We start from the raw sequence: 13931 nt of genomic DNA, 5'->3' as shown, positions 1-13931 counted from the left end.
ATTTCTTTTTCTGATATGGGATTATTTAGGTATTCTATTTCTTCTGCTGTCAATCTAGGCAGTTTCTATGTTTGCAAATATTCATCCATATCTCCTAAATTGTTATATTTATTGCCATATAATTGGGCAAAATAGTTTTTAATGATTGCCTTAATTTCCCCTTCATTAGAGGTGAGATCTCCCTTTTCATCTTTGATACTATCAATTTGGTTTTCTTCTTTCCTTTTTTTTTTATTAGATTGATCAGTACTTTGTTTTATCTGTTTTTTCAAACTACCAGCTTCTAGTCTTATTTATTAATTCAATAGTTCTTTTACTTTCAATTTTATTAATTTCTCCCTTGATTTTTAGTATTTCTAATTTAGTTTTCATCTGGGGATTTTTAATTTGCTTGCTTTCTAATTTTTTGAGTTGCATGCCCAATTCATTGATCTCTGCCCTCCTTAATTTGTTAATATATACACTCAAGGATATAAATTTCCCCCTGAGTACTGCCTTGGCTGCATCCCAGAGTTTGGTGGGATGTCTCATCATTGTCATTCTCTTCAATGAAATTGTTGATTGTTTCTATGATTTTTTTCTTTGACAAATTGGTTTTGGAGAATCATATTATTTAATTTCCAATTAGTTTTTGAATTTCCTGTCCAGGTGCCCTTACTAATTATTATTTTTATTGGATTATGATCTGAGAAGGTTACATTTATTATTTCTGCTCTTTTGCATTTGTTTGGAATGATTCTATGCCCTATAACATGGTCAATCTTTGTGAATGTACCATGTGCAGCTGAAAAGAAGGTGAATTCCTTTTTGTCCCTATTTATTCTTCTCCACATATCAATTAAATCTAATTTTTCTAGGACTTCATTCACCTCTCTTACCTCTTTCTTATTTATTTTTCGATTTGATTTATCTAGATCTGAAAGAGGAATATTTAGATCTCCCACTAGTATGGTTTTACTATCTATTTCCTTCTTGAGCTCTGCCAGTTTCTCCTTTATGAATTTGGATGCTATGCCACTTGGTGCATACATATTGAGCAGTGTTATTTCCTCATTGTTTATACTGCCTTTAATCAGGATGTAATAACCTTCCCTGTCTTTTTTAATCATATCTCTTTTTACTTTGGCTTTGCCTTCTTTTTCTCATTTGACACCCAACAAATTTTGCTCAAGCCCTGAACCTTAAACTTATGTATGTCCACCCGTCTCATATGTGTTTCTTGTAGACAACATATGGTAGGCTTTTGTTTTCTAATCCACTCTGCTATTTGCTTCCATTTTATGAGCGAGTTCATCCCATTCACATTCAGAGTTATAATCATCAGTTGTGCATTTGCTGACATTTTCGTATCCTCCCCTCTTCCTACCCCCTTTTTCTTATACTATTTCCTTTTAAACCAGTGGTTTGCTATTGCTATCCCTTATCCCCTGCCTTGATTAACTTCCCTTTCTACCCCCTCCCTTATTTTTCCCCTCTTTTTGTTTTTAAAGGCCTAATGAATTCCCTCCCCCTTCTTCTCCCCTCCCTTTTTTGACCTCCCCACTCCCCTGCTCCCCTTGGTTTATCCCTTCTGACTTTCTCAGAAGGGTTAGATAAGAGTTTTATGTCCCAATGGGTAGTATAGCTACTCTTCCCTCTCCGGGTTGATTACACTGAGAGTAAGGTTTGATTATTACCTCTTAATGCTCTCTTCCTCTCCTTCTTATAATAGCATTTGTCCCCTCTCCTTCCCATGCCCTCTTTGTGTGTAATAGAATATCCTATTTTTCTTATTCACTCAAGTTTCTCTTGGTGTCCCCTATACTATTCACGCCCTCTTTCCCATCCCCAATGTCATCTTAGATCATTTAGTGTTCCTCTCCCTGTGAATTATTCTTCTGATTCCTATAATAGTGAATACTATAATAGTGAATAGAGTTCACTACAGAGAATTATACATAGCATTTCTCTACATAGGAATACAGATAATTAGATCTTACTGAGGCCCTTAAAAAGGCAAATATAAAAATTATGAGTTTTCTTTCTTTCCCCTCTGTTTCTTATTTACCTTTTCATGTTTCTCTTGATTTTTGTGGTTGGATATCAGACTTTCCATTTAGCCCTGGTCTTTTCTGTGCAAATACTTGGAAATCTTCAATTTTGTTGAATGCCCATACTTTCCCCTGGAAATATATAGTCAATTTTGATGGGTAGTTGATCTGTGGTTGCAGGCCCAACTCTCTTGCCTTTCTGAATATCGTATTCCAAGCCTTGCGGTCTTTTAGCGTGGAGGCTGCCAGATCCTGTGTGATCCTGATTGGTGCTCCTTGAATTTTGAAGTGTCTCTTTCTGACTTCTTGTAAGATTTTTTCTTTTACTCTTGAATTTGGCAATTATATTCCTGGGCGTTTTCTAATCTGGATCGAATGTCACGGGTGATCTATGGATCCTTTCAATGTCTATATTGCCCTCTTGTTGTAGGACTTCAGGGCAATTTTGCTGAATAATTTCTTTTAGTATGGAGTCCAGGTTTCTATTAATTTCTGGTTTTTCTGGAAGACCAATGATTCTCAAATTGTCTCTTCTAGACCGGTTTTCTTGGTCTGTCACTTTCTCATTGAGATATTTCATGTTTCCTTCTATTTTTTCAGTCTTTTGACTTTGTTTTATTTGTTCTTGTTGTCTTGAGAGATCATTAGCTTCTAGCTGCTCAATTCTAGCCTTTAGGGACTGGTTTTCAGCTATAATCTTTTGGTTTTCGGCTATGATCTTTTGGTTTTCCTTTTTCAATCTGGTCATTTCTGGTGTTCAATTTGCTTATCAGTTCATTTGATTTCTGAGCCTCACTTTCCAATTGCAAGATTCTACCTTTTAAACTGTTATTTTCTTGCCAGATCTCTTCCATCTTCCTTAAAATCTCAGTTTTGAACTCTTCCATAGCTTGTGACCCGTTTTCCTTATTTGAGGAGGGTCCGGATGCTTGTTTGTTCTCCTCCTCTGTTTGCTTGGTTGTCTGGATTTTCTCTGTGTAAAAGTTGTCGAGTGTTAAAGACTTCTTTTTCTTGTTGTTAATCTTTTTCTTCTGAACTTCCTGAGTCTGGGTAGGCATTGTTAGCCCAGCAGCTTCTCAGCTTTATCCTCGCGCTCAGGATCTGTCTGCGGTCTTTTGGCTCCTGAGGTCTGAGGTCTGGTTTTTTCCAAGGTCAAGCCCCCTGGTGGACCCCCTTGCTTGATCCTCTCCCGGAGGTTTCTTTACAAGTCTCAAGGCGCTGCTTCCACAGTCGTATACCCATCTGCACTGGTTCCCCACTCAGGGTTTCAGAGCCTTAGCTCGTGGCTGTGTCTGCCTCCACCCACGCCTCCACCTGAGCCTGTGCTCCATGTCCGCACTCAGAGTCCGTGCTCGTTCTTTAGCTTTTTGGGAACCTAAATCTTGCTGCTCTCAGGAACAGGCCCTGGAGCTGCCAATGACTCGATGGGTGCCCCAAACTTGCTCTATTTCTTTTTAGCTGGCTTCGGCGCTACAGGTGGTGTGTGTGGAGGGGTTGGGGGTGGGGTGGTTGCTCAGCCTGCGATTTAGTGAGATCTGTTTCACCCCTTTATAGCATGGAAATGTCCCGATTCCACGTACCTTCCACATTGCACCCTGTTGTGGGGTTCCTCCGTTCCTCTTGATTTGTTTTTATGTCCCCTTGAGGAGTCTTGTATGTTTTGGTCAGGAGAGGTTAAGCGCTGCTTTTTACTCTGCCGCCATCTTAACCCGGAAACCTCCTATGAATATTCTTGGTTAGTAATCCAGTAGGCCACGAAATTGGTAATGGTGCAGCAGATCCTCATGTGGATTAGACTTCTTGGAGATGACTCAATGAAGCCGTCCAGCAGCTTCACGAAGATTCCTAGTGGGTTGGACACTTAGAAAGGGGAACTAAGGACTGAGTGAAAATGGGTTACGGGTTAAGGATTAATGGAAAGAGAACATAAGGCGAGAATAAAGATACACAGACACAGAAAGTTTTGACATAAGGTAGACAGACAGCGAGTAAGCTCTGATGGTCAAGAGCTTCATGGTTAGGAGCTCTGATGGTCAAGAGCTCTTTTGCCAACTGATGTCTTGTCACTTTTATCGGGGTTACAACAGTATGGGGGAAGGGGAGAGGCCAGTGGCCTGATACATTAACATTATGAGGTAATCATCATAAAATGCAAACTGCCAAAACCTGAAACAATAGGTAGAGCTAAGATCAGGATCCAGGGTGGATATGTCCTAAGGCATCTACTGATGTTTGATACCTATGTTAATTGATCATTGAAGGAAAAGTAAGGAGACTGAGATAACTGACTCTCTTCTGGGGTGTGGCCTTAGGGAAGGGCTAGGGATTTGGCAAGGTCAACATTCAATTTGACTCAAGATTGCAGGGATCAATCATTAGCAGTATAAGAGTTAAGTTTTGAATACTTCTTCAAATAATGTCACGATTAATGTATACCTGGATTGCTACACTCAACTTTTTGTACACTCATTATTGGTGTGTATTGTGAAATTATTGATATTGTTGTTGGCATGGTTCTGGGTTTGTTACTTTGTGATAGCACTAGTGTTGATTACAAGCATATATCTTTTTAACTGTTTTTATCTGCTATATATTCCTGCCTGTTTGATTTTTTTGAGTTATTGACTTACTATATATAGTTATAGATAAAAATTTATATGAAATAGTTGTCAAAAATACAGAAATGAATGAATGAGTAAAGCACTCATGATGTACTAGGGACTGGAGATAGAAATCGAAAAGTAAATCAGTTCCTTGCCCTTGAGGAGTTCACATTCTAAGAGACAACATGGATGGAAGGTTTCAGCTACAAGTCAGATGGAAAGATCCTACAGGCCATAGAGCAGGACAGCAAAACAGATAGGAATGCTTCTTCTTTAATCTTGTCCATTTACAAAATATCTGTTTCTGAGGTTGAACTATTTGGCAGTGCAGAATGACTCTGGTGACAATCATTTTCTTTTCCGGGCCTTCAGTTGATGGGGCTGGAGCCCCTGCAGCAGCAGTGACTAGGCTGTATTTCAACAGAGGTCACTTCTCAGGATGATGACTGTAACCCAGACTGAGTAGCATTGCTATTCCCAAGGCCCTTGGGTTCAGGGTCCCGGGCTGCCTCCATTAGGGAGAGACGGGTGATAGTAGTCAAGGTGGGGATGGCGGTGGTTTAACTCAACTAGCACATGCCACCTTCTCTTTCTTCCTTAACCAGTCTGGCTTGCCAGCCCTGTTAGTGACAGCTGATGGGTATGGCTGATCTCTTCTCCATAGGAGTTTTTAAGGGTCGTGAGGCCTTGAAGCAGGACTGATAAGGCAGGAAAGTACCATTTCCAGACTCTTATTCCTAACTGCTGTTAAGTTGCAGGTAATCAATGGGTGTTGCTGGTAGTGAGGAGGAAGGTGGGCCTTCTCTCTACAATGATCTTCCCTTCGATGATGATTTCAGGGCCCGGGCTGGAAGCACTTTTGGTGATTTGGGGGACACAGCTATTCCCAAGGCTCTTGGTCTCGGGGCTACTTCCATCATAGGCAAAGAGGAAAGGGTGGTCAACGTGGTGATGGTGGTTTGACTTCCTTGACACCCTTCAGGGCCCTTTGCTATTTCACCCACGCTGATTTGCCTGCTCTGAGAGTGACAGCTGGTTGGAAGTTGGTGGAGATGGTGAGCCTCTTCTCCACAAGAGTTGCTTTCCCAGATGATGGCTGTGAAAGCTGGTGGTGTAAAGTAATAGGTAGAGAAACAGGAAGACATTTTTTAATCTTTGGAATAGCTTTCAAGCGTAAAAATAAGAACATTATGAACAATGTTGTAACAAGTGACACAGATGTACGCTGTGAATGCGCTTGATGGGGTAGCCAAAAGGACATTGGAGAGGCAGCTGGGTAGCTCAGTGGAGTAAGAGTCAGGCCTAGAGGCAGGAGGTCCTAGGTTCAAACCCGGCCTTAGTCACTTCCCAGCTGTGTGACCCTGGGCAAGTCACTTGACCCCCATTGCCCGCCCTTACCAATCTTCCACCTATGAGACAATACAACTTAAGTACAAGGGTTTAAAAAAAAAATCTTAAAAAAAAAAAAAAAAAAAAAAGGACATTGGAGAAGCACAAGCAGCCAAAACAGAACTTGACCTCCAAGCTTGCAGAAAGGGTGGCTTCTCGCTTTTTGAATTAGCCACCAAGGGAATGTAATAAGAACATTTCCCACCAGGTGGCACCATACTCTAGCCACCCATCCCATGGGTGCTGGATGTATTCTCAAAAGCACAGGGCCACATGGCTTCAAATGTCTGCACAAAAGAACTTCGGACTTTTGCTGACCGGTTGTAAAATCTAGACAATTTTATTTTTATTGTTTGGAATGATTAGAAAAGGAAAACCTGTAGCTCTAAGAGCCCTTATTCCCCATTTTTCTTAGCTTGGGTTTCATAAAGGAACAGGAATCAGCATAGAGTACTCTCATTTCCTATCTATATAATCCCCAATTCTCTCAACCAACCAGGTTGGCCACAAGGATTGGGAAACTGCCTCAGGCATCAAACTCTTAAAAGACAACTTGGTATGGGGAAGGATGCCATATTTGGAGTCCAGGTACCTAGCTTTAAATACCAGCTGTACTGTTAGGTGACCTTGGGCAAGTAATTTTCTTTTATGGGTCATACTTCTTCATTTGTCAAAGGAAGGAGTTTGGTTAAATGGCTTTTTAGGTTCCTCTTAGAAATAGCTAGCATTATATAGTTCTTTTAAGTTTACAAAGTGTTTTATATATTTTAACTCATTTAATTTTCACAACAACAATAATAATATTATCCTCATTTTACAAATGAGACTGAATTACTTGCTCAGGGTCACTAAGTATTTGGAATCAGAATTGAATTTAGGTCTTCCTGACTCCAAGTCCCTGTCTCCAAGTCCACTATACCACCTAGCTGCCCAAAATCACAAGTCTGTTCCTCTCTTTCAGGGATTGATTGGTGAATTATGGCCTGTGTGCCAGATGGCCTGCTGTCTATTTTATACACCCTTAAACCTAAAAATGTGTTTTTACATTTTAAGATTAATTTGGAAGCATTCTCAGAGGGGTTCCAGCTTTCGTAATTTCCAATATTGTTGATACAGTGACCAGAAGTTAGCTTGAACCTGATCACACCCCATAGACTAGTAATATTTGAGGGATCATAATGATATAATAATAATTATAGATGGATACCTCCCTCTTTCTGATGAGAGCAGAGTGGTGGGCGCTGGCCATCATCTTCCTACTTCCCACTCTGGCAGGAATTAAATTATCCCTTGGAAAAGGGTAGGTAAGGAAGAGGCTAGAAATGTTCATTCTTGTTTCCTCTGAGCCACATAATGACAGCTTCATGACACATGTGAGGGGACAGCCCTCACTTCACATGGGGCCTCATTTTATGTGGGCATCATTATGTAAGTTTGAGATAACTCAGATGTCTATGTGGAAATGCCCAATGGGAAATTTTTCTAAACGTGTTTGTTCCCTCTATTATATCCACTGAATCACCAATTTATCTGGGCTCCACAGCAAAAAAGGGGACTCTTTGTCATCGAACAATGTAAGCCAATCATCAATGAGTCACATATGGTCAGAAGCAAGGCCTATTCATAATGCCCCATGCTTCCACCAGTCACTTGGAATTAAGAATAACAAGTCTTTCAGCAGTTCTTGAAGTGTGGTCCGTGTACAGGATCCTGGTGGGGTAGGTGGAGGTGAGGTGAGGCTGAGACTCTTTTGGGGGGGGGTCTGAAAGATTAAGATTATTTTTCTGTTTTTAATACATTTGTATTTATATTTCTTATTCCAGCATAGTATGCTAGGGATCCCTACTCCTCTTCCCAGAGAGCTATTTCATATGAAAATTTGTATTTTTTTTTTGGAGAGAAAAAAGGTCAGCACAACTGATCATACATTGAAAAAGTTTTAAAAAAATGTGCAATATCATGTAAAATCTATATCAGATTGTCTACCATCTTGGATTAGGAGGAGAGAAGTGAGAGTGGGAGTGAGTGAGAATTTGGAACTGAAAATTAAAAAAAAATAAAATGTTAAAAATTATTTCTACATGTAATTGGGGAAAAATATTATTAAAAAAGAAAAATATGCAATGCATAGCACCTATGAGACTCCTACCTACTGTAATGGTGAGGCACCAGGGATGTTAACTATTATTATTAAAATTTAACTAAATGTTTTGTGGGTTCACACTGGGTTGAAGGAGAGACAAGACCAATCAGGATAGGGAGACCAGGGTTTACTGCCAAGCTTTTAATTGTCACAGGAATGACAGTTGGGCCCAACAGTCATTCAGCCCACCTAGGCTAGGGTCTATGGAACCAGCAGGCAAAAGGTAAAAGTATATAACAGTTTAATTGAGGGAAATAATAATAAGGATGGGAATAAGGAATTCTATACTTACAACCTAAGGGCAAACCACAGGGGGCAGGGAAGGACTTGACTACACTATTCTATTGACCTAAGCCAGGTAGGGCCCAAAGGAAGCAGTACTGAAGTCACAGGGAAAGCTCCTCCAAACCTGGTTCCAGCCAGGTTTGATCAGCTCAGCTAAAGGGCCTGAGGATGGCTTTCAACTGGGGTCTCACGGTAAATACAAGGATGGTCGCAGGATGCCAAGAGCCAACTCCACCAGGTGATCCAAGGTACCCAGGTAGGGAGAGTGAGTTTGAAATGCTGTCCACCAGATCACAAACCACTTCCCCACTTGGTGCTGCTCTGTAGGTCTGTTGTCTACTGCTGAAAGCCTCCACCTCTCAGGATCCCAGGGAATCTGGATGCAGTTTTTTCCCTAACTCTAAGATCTCCCAGGGTTAGCAACAGTTATGTCCCCAACCACTAATGGAGTCTCTCTCAGAGTCCAAGCTCCACTTCCTGCTCCTTCATTCCAACTTGGAATCCTCCAGCCCTTCCTGCTAGGTCCAACACTAATATTAAATTAATTGCTAAATAACCCTCACAACACTACACAGAGGAATTGGAGGGGTGTCTTCTCATATCTCTATTTTTTACTCCCATTTTCATCTTTATAATTTTATTACATTCACTTTTGATTTTTTGGTGTCATTATTCTTTCCCCTTACATTGTTGTAGTCATTGGTACATATTGTTTTCTTGGCTCTGCTTACTTATCAGGTCCCATAGATCTTTCCATGATTCTTTGCATTCATCAAAGCTTTCTGCATAGTAGTATTCCATTATATTCATTTACAGCAATTTGTTTTGCTATTCCCCAATGAATGGGCATCTTCTTTGCTTTCAATTCTTAACTATCCCAAAAAGTGCTCCTATATTCTGGAGCACATGGGGATTTTTTTCTTCTTTGGGGTATAAGTTCCTTAATGGAATCTCTGGTTCAAAGGATATGGACATTTTAGTAATTTATTTGCATAATTCCAAATTGATTTCCAAAATATTTATATCATTTTCACATTTCTTAGACTCCAGGACTGGCATCTACTGTGCAATCTAGTTGTCAGTATTGTTGACATATTTTGTAAATTTTTTTCCAATATGCCTAAGGTAAAACCTTAGGGTTATTTTGATTTACATTTCTCTTATTCTTAGTGATTAGAAGCATTTTTAATGTGATTATGAATATTTTCTGTTTCTTTTGAGAACTATTCATATCCTTTATCTATTAGAGAATGGTTATTATTCTCATACATATATTTTCTCACATCTTATTTATATATCTTAGATACAAAGTCTCATCATTGAAATTTGATATATATTTCTCCCCCATTGAACCACTTCTCTTCTTATCCCAGATGCATTAATGTTGTCTGTGCAACTTTTCAGTTTCAAGGTCTCTCTTTTTCTATAGACACAGTATTATGTTCCTTCAGGTTCTTTAACCTTTTTTTTTTTTTAAATGTGGTCCTTCACAATCAAATATAATAGACTTCTCTACTAGCAGCAATGCAATTATATAGGACAATTCTGAGGGACTTATGAGAAAGAACACTATCCACATCAGAGGAACAACTGTGGGAGCAGAAATACAGAAGAAAAACAATGTCTTAATCACATGGTTTGATGGGGATATGATTGCAGATGTAGATTCTTTTTTTTAAGTATCAATGAATTTTATTTTATTTTTAATATTTAAATATTTTGTTTTTTTAGAAAAATTTTCCATGGTTATATGATTCATGTTTTTACTTTCCCCTTCAACCCCCCATTTACACTCCACCCCCCATAGCCAATGAGCATTTCCACTGGTTTTAATAGATGTCATCAATCAAGACTTATTTACATATCATTGATAGTTGCATTGGTGTGGTCATTTCGAGTCTGGGGTGTAGATTCTTACACTATCACCCTAGTGCAAATATTAATAATTTGGAAATAGATCTTGATCAATGACACATGTAAAACCCAGTGGAAATTTGTTTTTTATGGGAGGGGGGTGAGAGGAGGGGAGGGAAAAAACACGATTCATGTAACTATGGAAAAATACTCTTAAATAAATAAATAAACTTAAAAAAAAAATGGCCCTGTTCCTACTGACTCTTTTCCTCTTCCCTTTAATCTTTTCATTTGAGATTCCTTCTTTGAAGGATTTTTTGAATTTTTGAAGAATTCCTTCATTGAAGATTCCTTCTTCCTCTTTTCTCTTTAAGTCAAATCTATTCCTTTTAATTAAAAAAAAAATGTCTCCACCCCTTTCCAAAAAGGATATCACTCACTTTTTTTCATTATTTATCTTTTCCTTCTGATTGCTCCAGACCCTTATTCTCTGACTCATGACCCCTACAATTATCTGGTCTCTCTGTATTCTTCAAAACTTCCAAGGTATCCATTCTAGGCTCTCCCCTTAAGATGCTTTCTGCTATTGCCTTCCATTGTGCCTCACTTTCAGAAAAATGCCAACTATTGCAGGTATCAGAGAGGACACTGGTCCATGGTAGGGACACCCCCCTCCTCTTTCCGATTATGTTGCCCACATTACTTAATACCTATGGTGGCGAACCTATGGAACACAGAGCCATCTCTGTGAGCATGCCCACTGTTACTTGCCAGAGTTCCTTACTAGAAATCCAAAGAGACTTGGGGCAGAGCTGCTCCCTTCCCCCTCTCCACAAATGCCTGAGGACTTTTCTCACATGATCTACCCCTCTGCCCAGCAGCTCAATGGGAGCACTTCCTCCCTCTCCTGTGTGGGGAAGGGGTAAGGGTGAGTTGAGGGAGGGGGCAGAGCATAGCACTCAGTTTCTAAAAGTTTGTCATCACTGATCTATATACTCTCTCTTGTTGACCTTTTTCTTACATTTTCCTGTAAAAATTTCTGCCTATGTCTAAGCTATCCTACTCCACCAGGTTCCAGGTGCCCCCAGGGGTTCCAACTACTCCCCTCCAAGGAAAAGTAAACTTTCCAAGTGCCACATCCCTCCAGGCTTTATCTAGTGAAGTGTCATCTTCCAAAGTAAGGCCTCAATCCTTACCACAACGCTTTTCAATCTTCTTTCATTCTCTTCCCCACTCCCCTGTAGGTTCTTCTCTTTCTGAGACTACAGCGGTCATCTTCCCCTTGTTGCTAGACCTTGATTTGACCCCTGCAAGTCACTCACTCTTCTCTATCCCCTTGTTCCCTCTATTTATGTATCTTCCTATATTTTAATGTGGTTCCACAAAAGAAGCATTCACCTGCTGTAGGCAGGGTGTTGACAGGTTCCATCCAGAATGCCTCCTATCTGCTTTATACTGTTATCTCTTACTAGATTTCTGCCTTACTACATTAACAAGGAGATAGGTACGTGATGTGGTGTACCTTCTGTCACTGCCTAGAGACTAGCATCAAAGGGCACCCCTAGCCTCTCACGTGCTCTAATTCATAAGTAAATCACTTAAAAAGAAAATCCTTCCCTTCCCTCTTAGAATCAATACTAAGTACTGGTTCCAAGGCAGAAGAGTGGTAAGGGCTAGGCAACTGGAGTCAAGTGACATGCCCAGGGTCACAGCTAGGAAGTATCTGAGGTCAGATTGGAACCCAGAGTAAAGAAGTAATTTTAAAAGTTTAAAACACTACAACATGCCAATTATTATTGTTGTTATTAAAGTCTCATCTCTTATGTTTAATTCTTTTGATTTTTTATTTATGTCTCTTTCACTTTCATATCTTCCCACTGCCACCAACCTAATCTAAGCTCTTCATCACATCCTACCTGAATCAATCAACAAGCATGTATAATTGAGGAAAGGACTCCTGAAGTTGGCACTTGATCAGAGCTTTGAAGGAAGACAGGGGTTCTTATAGGTATAATAAAACCATAAATAAACTAATGTGAATGATAGTCTTCTTTGATCTGTATCTGATTCCAAGAGTTCTTTCTCTGGAGGGAGTTAGCATTCTTTGTCATAAGTCCTTCAGAATTGTCCCAGAATATTGTATTGCTGAGACTAGCTAAATCATTCACAATTAATCACTGTACAATATTGCTGTTATCATATGCAGGAGTCAAACTCCCACAGGTCCAGGTATCTAGGAAGTGGGATGGTATGGGTGACTAAGACGAATGAGAACAGTCAGGGTTCAGCCAGAGCCAGGCAGGCTTCATGAAGACTGCTCTGGTCAGCCTTTTTTTCTTCAAGATTACATATATGTTGCCATGATTTTCATTCTCGCCACACATCTTTTCTTAGAGATAATGAATTAAGTCATACAGTAACTTCTACTGAATTACAAAATCATTTGACTGACATTTCTTAATTATTCTATTTTCTTTGGTTATACAAAGGATGCAAAAGCTTGGCAAGAAATGTTCATCATGGAGTAACTGGGCTGGAATTGTACTTTCCGTCCATTCATGAGGTGCAATTCATGCATTACAGTTTAATACAATAGTTACATTTTGACCAATCTAGTCAGGGATGATTATTCTTTGCTCTTACATAATTAATCAAGCAGTGATTCAGTACACTAGCAGATTTCAAAAGATACAATAATACTAACCGGGTCCAAATATTGTTTCAATACCAGTCTTTCATTTTTCAATATTTTTCAAAGGTGAGTTGAAGTTTTGGCTAGACTGTAGGGTTATCAAAACAATGCAGTAGGGAGAGGTGTACTTGCTTTTCCAGAAAAGTAAGTTCCCATATTTCATCCATTGTCCTTTTCTTGTGTTAACATTTGGATCAGAGATCAGGGAGTGGGGAAAACTTGGAGACTGTTCTGGCCTGTTTTTGCAGGCGCCTGTGTATGGGAGTGGGAGATCTAAGTTAGGGTTTTTAAATCTTTAACATTAATTCACTATCTGCTGGTTTGTTATGAAGTGATTTTAGGGGGATTTTTGTATTATTACATGTAAAGGTGGGACTTTCCTAGGAGTATGTAGGGGGCCTGTAAGGGTTCTAATAATAGTCTTTACTATTCTTCTATATTTCCCTGGGGCTGAGTAGGGATATTGATTACAATAATTCCAGTAATAAGGAGTGTTAATAAGAGAAGAGTCACATGGGGGAATCTTGAATAGGGGTGACCATCCTCCCTAAAATCCAATCTGCGGTTCTAGGCTCCCATCCGAGACCTTGTCGTTCAGGATAGGGTTTGAAGGCCCCCACAACCATGTACAATGTTCTCCTGGTTCTGTTTATTTCACTCTGCATCAGTTCATGTAGATCTGTTTTTTTTTTCTGAAATCATTCTGCTCATCATTTCTTATAGCACAATAGTATTCCATCACCATCATATAACAAAATTTGGGAAACCTGATTCTTAAAGATGGGTCAGTCAGTCACTAGAATGTGTTATAAACTATGATAAGTGATGGAGTTATAAAGTTATAAAGGCAAGACAAAACGAAACAGAATGGATGGAAGGTAATCTGAAAGAAGGCACTACCTCTATGACTTGGGAGTCTCTTGGAGGAGGTATTG

The sequence above is a fragment of the Gracilinanus agilis genome, chromosome 5 (genome assembly GCF_016433145.1).
Source record: "Gracilinanus agilis isolate LMUSP501 chromosome 5, AgileGrace, whole genome shotgun sequence".
NCBI lineage: Eukaryota > Metazoa > Chordata > Mammalia > Didelphimorphia > Didelphidae > Gracilinanus > Gracilinanus agilis.
Note: the sequence above shows the minus strand (reverse complement) of the source record.